We start from the raw sequence: 7295 nt of genomic DNA on the forward strand, positions 1-7295 counted from the left end.
CGCAGCCTCAGCGGCCGTGGCTCACGGGCCCAGCCGCTCTGCAGTATGTGGGATCCTCCCGGACCGGGGCACGAACCCGCGTCCCCTGCATCGGCAGGTGGACTCTCAACCACTGCACCACCAGGGAAGCCCTCCTTAGACTTTTTAATACTGAATTCATTTGAAGACAATTAAGGCTACAAATATGATAGGAATATGTGTTAATACCAAAGAGTTAAAAATTGAACCCTATTTTAGTCTATTTTATTTTATTTATTTTTTAATAAATAAAATTTATTTATTAAATTTTATTTTATTAAATAAAATAAATTTTGTTTAATAAATAAAGCTGAGCAGCTACGCTTCTCAGCTTGCAGGATCTTAGCTCCCCAACCAGGGACTGAACCCAGGCCACAGCTGTGAAAGCACTGAGTCTTAACCACAGCCAGGGAATTCCCTATTTTAGGCCTTTTTAAAAGCACTCCAAATCAAAGTAAGACATCAACTTGGAATTGAAGAGATTACTGGGTGTTAGGGATGACCCCTGTATTACAGATAAACACTGGAGCACATAAAGTTTTCTTGCCTCAATTTGGTCGGCAAACCAGGATCAAACACGGGATGAATAATCAAGATTAATAACCAAGATTTGTGACTTCTAGTTGAACGATCTTATTTAAACACTTTTAAAAACCTTTTTTATTATTGAAAATTCCAAATACATACAAAAAAGAGACAGAATTTTATAATGAACCCCCATGTACCCATTACCCAACTTTAATAATTATCAATTTGTGGTCAACCTTGTTTACACTGTCACCTACTTCCCCATCTCCAGTATTTTTAAAGCAAATCTCAAATATTATGACACTGAGTAATGCTCACCTAAGTCTTTGCTGGGCTGACTCAGTGGTTTGGGACAGGGCTAACGGGACCATCTTAAGAGTCCTGCTAGTTTCACATTAAGAAATATCCCCCAGGGACTTCCCTGGTGGCGCGGTGGGTTAAGAATCCGCCTGCCAATGCAGGGGACATGGATTTGATCCCTGGTCCGGGAAGACCTCACATGCCGCGGAGCAACAAAGCCCGTGCGCCACAACTACTGAGCCTGCGCTCTAGAGCCTGCAAGCCACACCTACTGAAGCCCGTGTACCTAGAGCCCATGCTCTGCAACAAGAGAAGCCACCGCAATGAGAAGCTCATGCACCGCAACAAAGAGTAACCCCCGCTCGCCGCAACTAGAGAAAGCCCGCACACAGCAACAAAGATCCAATGCAGCCAAAAATAAATGAATAAATAATTTTTTTAAAGAAATATCCCTCAGGGTCACAAAATACAGCCCCTGATACCAAGAAGACACTTGTAAATGTGGGCTCTACTTAAGTTATGGGGTTCAGGTTACACTTCACTAGGTATTAGTTTCCCCTCTGATTTGAAAATCACCGTGGTATAGGTATGAACAATTACTGTTACTCTGTTTTCTTAATTTCTGAATTGAAGCCAGTACACCCAAACTTTTATCAAGGGGCTGTCTATAGGATATTGAAGGTAGTAACTAATAATTATTTTTCCTGTGTATGGGTTTTGGTTTTTAAATCATCACCATCCCCAAGAAAAGCTAGAAGAAAGATGCTTTTAAGGGACTTCCCTGGTTGAGCAGTGGATAAGACTCCACTCTCCCAGTGCAGGAGGTCCAGGTTTGACCCCTGGTCACGGAACTAGATCCCACCTGCATGACACAACTAAGGACCCCGCCTGCCACAACTAAGGAGCCCAAGTGCTGCAATTAAGGAGCTGGCGAGCCACAATTAAGAAGCCCTGGAGCCACAACTAAGGAGCCCACCTGCCACAACTAAGACCCAATGCAACCAAATCAATCAATAAATATATATTTTTTAAAGTTTATATTAGGAATCTAGAATAGCAACTTTTTAATATTAACATATTTTCTATATTTAAAATTTGTATTTGGAAAAATAAAACGAAAATAAGTAACAAGCATAAAACCACCACTTAAAGTATACAAAGTAGGAAATGAAAGTCCTTTGTTTATTCCTTCAAGCTCATGCCTCTTAACTGTTGGGTGTTCTGAATTTTTCCTTAAGCTTAACAGACAAACATCTCTTTCTACACACATGCGTGCATGTGTGCACACACACACACACACACACACACTTTTTTTCTTTTCACAGAAATGGGTTTATGTAATATGTAAGGTCTATAAGATATCATGTGGAAAGATATCATGGACATCTTTCCAAATTAGTAATATATTTTACTGCAGTCTTTTTTTTTTTTTTTAAGAGTTAGAGTTTTTTTTTTTTTAACATCTTCATTGAGGTGTTACTTTCCAAATTAGTAATATATTTTACTGCAGTCTTTTAAAATGACCGAATAACATTCCATTGCATGGTGTACCTTACTTTCTTCAGCTAGCCTTTATTGAAGAACTTGTTCTTTCTTCCTTTCTCTTCCTTCCTCCATTCCTTCCCCTCCTTTCTTTGTCTTTCTTTCTTCCCTCCCTCCCTCCTGTCTTTCTTTCTTCCCATCCTTCCTTCCATCTTTCTTTCTTTCCTTCTTTTCTGTGTTGCTGTCTCTCTGTATTTCTTCTCTTGCTATACAAACAATGCTGTGATGAACTTTCTTGTACCTAAATCTTTCTAGCTATTCAATTGTTTCCATATGATAAATTTCCTAGAACTTGGATTACAGGTCACGGGATATGCTTTTACTTTTTTAAAAAAAAAACATTTATCACTAAAATTTCCCCCAAATGTTATACCAGTTTACATGCTACTTTCTCAATTCCTAGGTATCTTCCAAGGCTGACCAGAGTTCCTACTCCCAGCTTCTCCATGTCCCTAGTAGTGTAGCCCATTTTACCACTTAGTGCTCTTATCTGTTTCATACATGGCTGTTCTTAAAACAATGTACTTTGTTAGAGATATCTAATGAACAAACTTTAGGTCCTCACCCCAAGCTCACCTCGTACTTTCCCTGCTGCAGACCTTGCTCGGCCATTTCTCCAGAGATCTCCAGTTCCTTTTAGTGGGGCATCTTGAACCATCTCCTCCATGAAGCTTTCCATAACTTTCCAGACCCCACCCACGCCTTGATCCCATTTCTGCTGTAATCATCCCTCATCATAGCAGTGTAACTCTTGTTTACTCGTCTGGTTTTTCCATTTTACTGTCAGCACCTTGAAGGCAGAAATTATTTTGTTTAACTGTGTATCCCCAGTTCGTACTTAGCACATGGAAAGCATTCAACATTTTTGCTGAACAGATGAATGAGTGACATTTATCATGTATGTCCAATAATGTGATTGAATTGTTTCATGGGTGTCTTTTTGTTAAAAATAAATTTATTTATGTATTTATTTTTGGCTGCTTTGGGTCTTCATTGCTGTGTGCACGCTTTCTCTAGTTGCAGCGAGCGGGGGCTACTCTTCGTTGCAGCACGGGCTTCTCATTGCAGTGGCTTCTCTTGTTGCAGAGCAAGGGCTCTAGTCACATAGGCTTCAGTAGTTGTGGCACACAGGCTTAGTTGCTCCGTGGCATGTGGCATCTTCCCGGACCAGGGATTGAACCCATATCCCCTGCAGACGGATTCTCAACCGCTGCACCACCACGGAAGTCTGAGTGTGTGTCTTTTCTTTCCAACTACATTGCCTGTTTCTCGAAGATAAGAACTCTGATTTATATCTTTCTCCATACCCTTCCCCCAACACCCCAGAGCACAGTTTAAACGCAGAATAGGCACTCAATAAATATTTGTTGCATTAAACTCAGTTGAGTTGCTCTGAATTATGCAACACACATTGCTCGAAACCAGAAAGTTCTATCTGCTTGTAACACATTTTGCTTGTTAAGATGGTATGCCAAAGGATTTGTAAATATTCATAAAATACTTCAATGTAGGACAGGGGTCCCCAACACCCAGGCCATAGATGGGTACTGGTCCGTTACCTGTTAGGAACTGGGCTGCGCAGCAGGTGGTGAGTGGCAGGAGAGTGAGCGAGGCTTCATCTGTATTTACAGCCGCTCCCCATGGCTTGCATTACCACCTGAGCTCCACCTCCTGTCAGATCAGCAGTGGCATTAGATTCTCATAGGACCGCGAACCCTACTGTGAACTGCACATGCGAGGGGTCTAGGTTGTGTGCTCCTTATGAGAATCTAATGCCTGATGATCTGGGGAGGAGCCGAGGCGGTGATGCCAGTGCTGGGGAGCAGCTGCAAATACAGATTATCATTAGCAGAGAGGCTTGACTGCACAGAGGCCATAATAAATCAATGGCTTGCAGACTCATATTAAAGCCCTATCAAGTGAGCGGAAGTGAAAATGAGCTCAGGGCTCCCACTGATTCTGCATTATGGTGAGTTGTATAATTATTTCATTATATATTACAGTGTAATAATAATAGAAATAAAGGGCAATAAATGTGTTGCACGTGGGCTTCCCTGGTGGCGCAGTGGTTGAGAGTCCACCTGCCGATGCAGGGGACACGGGTTCATGCCTCGGTCCAGGAGGATCCTACTTGCCACGGAGCAGCTGGGCCTGTGAGCCATGGCCCTGAGCCTGCGCGTCTGGAGCCGGTGCTCCGCAACAGTGAGAGGCCCGTGTACTGCAAAAAAAAAAAAAAGGGGGGTGAGCTTGAATCATCCCGAAACCATCTCCGCCCTGGTCCGTGGAAAAATTGTCTTCCATGAAACCGGTCCCTGGTGCTGAGAAAGGTTGGGGACCACTGATGTAGGACATTTAGAACACGCCTTCTCTCTCAAGCAAAGAAGATTCAAGATCAGATAGATTAGCTAGAAAGAAACGAGGATTTGCAGCAAGAAATGTCATTTAGGCCAGTGACTGGGAAGAGTTACCCCACTTAGTCAACAACTGAAAAATAATTTAGTGAAGTAGCTCTTCCAATTACCTTACAACCTCACACAAAATTTGTACATATAGGGAGCAGATGAAATAGAATCAATATTCTTTATTCTTGCTTATTGTTAAAGTGAAAATTGTGCAAAGCAATGACTCAGATTGTGACTGTCTTAACATCCATTTTAATAGCAAGAATCAACGTCATTTGACTCATTCATTCATAGAGGAGTCTGTTACAACCTGTCTGAAATTCTTCAGGAACGATTGATGTAATAATGCTGATTAGGGACTCTGTTTTTGCTGTCATCTCCTTTTTTTTCTTTTTAGACATTTTTTTAGAGCTGTTTTAGGTACACAGCAAAACTGAGAGGAAGGTATCGAGACTTCCTGTAGACTCTCTGCCCCTCTGTATACATAGCCTCCCTCATTATCAATGTCTCTCACCACAGTGGTACATTTGCTACAACTGATGGACTTACACTGACACATCATCATCACCCAGAGTCCATAGTTAACATTAAAGTTCACTCTTGGTGTTGTACATTCTATAGGTTTAGACAAATGTATAATGCCAGGCATCCACCATTACAGTATCATACAGAATAGTTTCACTGCCCTGAAAATTCTCTGTTCTCCACCTATTCATTCTTTATCCCCCTCCCTGAGCCCCTGGCAACCACTGATCTTTTTATCGTCTCCATAGGTTTGCCTTTTCCAGAATGCTGTGCAGTTGAAATTCATCTGCCTTTTCAGAGTGTTGAAGATGGAATAAAACTGGATCTTGTTCAGACTTAGTCTGGAAACTGGTGGCCTAAAGGGACCCAGTGGAACTCTTGGGGTATAATCTTGGGGACTGTGTCTTTTGTTCTCTGTAATCTGACTCCTCGGTTGCTTCTAATAGTTCATAACTGGGGTCTTGTGTTCCATCTAGTAATGCCCCAGGCACCCTGGAAACCAGAAGAGCCAGCAAGCTGTGTGGAATCATTGTACCCTTATGCCCACATAGCACCTGCCACAGAGTCCCTGGCTCATTGCTTCTCAATGAAGGAATCTCCCACCTCATTATCCTGCTTCTCACTTTTTTTGAATAAAAATATAAGCCCCAGGGCTTCCCTGGTGGCGCAGTGGTTGAGAGCCCGCCTGCCGATGCAGGGATCACGGGTTCGTGTCCCGGTCTGGGAGGATCCCACGTGCCGCGGAGCGGCTGGGCCCGTGAGCCATGGGCAGCTCTTTATTTGAGCAGAGTTAACATGCTGACAGTCAGCTTGGAGTGGACCAAGATCATGTACAAGTTTGCAGCAGGAAATATACCCATGATTTTGGCAAGCCACAGCCACACGTGGCCCAAGCAGAACCTTGCCAAGAGTGCATTTAGATAGTTTGAGATACAAACATTGATATCAGAAAAAAATATCTTGGGGAAAAAAACAAAACAAAAACCAAACAATCTGGGAAGTAGTCTGCAAGTTATCCTAGGCAACCTGCCAATCAGGCTTCAAGAAAACATTACATTCAGAAGTAATCATCATCCTATGTTTTATAGGAAGGTGATAGCCTCCAGCCTGCTGCAGGGGTAAAAGCCACTGAACCCTGGTCCATGGTACATGCCCCTTTGATCACGTTTAATCTACAGCAGCTAGGACTGAAACTCAATAGGGCAGAAAGCAACAGAGCTGGGAGATATCTAATGTAGTCATTTGTCTCTAAATCTGATTACAAGTGAAGCATTTCAAATGTTACATGATTTCACTTCTTAAATTTTGTGGTAAGGAAATAGGAATGAGCATAGATATTTAGCAACAAAATAATTCATTGTGGTGTTGTTAGTGATTGTAAAAAGATAGAAACACTATAAATGTCTGTAGCAGATTGCTAAAATAATAGAATATCTATATAGTAGAATAATATGGAACCATTTAAAATAATGTAGAAATATATCTTTTACCTTGCAATATGTTCACCATATATTAAAAGAAAAAAATAGATTATAAAACATGATCCTACTTTTGTTAAAAAAGAATAGAAAACAACTTAGAATACTAAAGCAATGGGAATTCCCTGGCAGTACAGTGGTTAGGAGTTGGCACTTACACTGCTGGGGCCTGGGTTCCATCCCTGGTCAGGGAGCTAAGATCCTGCAAGCTGCGGGGTGCCGCAAAAAAAAAAAAAAAAAAAAGGTAGATGAAATTACAGTTTAAAAGTATCTTTTTGGGGAGGGGGCCTCGTCTATATTCTTTGATCTTTCTGAAATTAGTATGTATTACTTTGTTACAATAAAAACAATACATTTGGAAAATAAAAGTACAGTCAGGGCCTGGCTCTAGGAAGTATGATGGAAGTAAATAGATGAACTAAAGGGCTTCCCTGGTGGTGCAGTTGTTGAGAGTCCGCCTGCCGATGCAGAGGACACGGGTTCGTGTCCCGGTCTGGGAGGA

Source organism: Neophocaena asiaeorientalis, unplaced genomic scaffold (genome assembly GCF_003031525.2).
Source record: "Neophocaena asiaeorientalis asiaeorientalis breed wild unplaced genomic scaffold, Neophocaena_asiaeorientalis_V1.1 scaffold196, whole genome shotgun sequence".
Taxonomy (NCBI): Eukaryota; Metazoa; Chordata; class Mammalia; order Artiodactyla; family Phocoenidae; genus Neophocaena; species Neophocaena asiaeorientalis.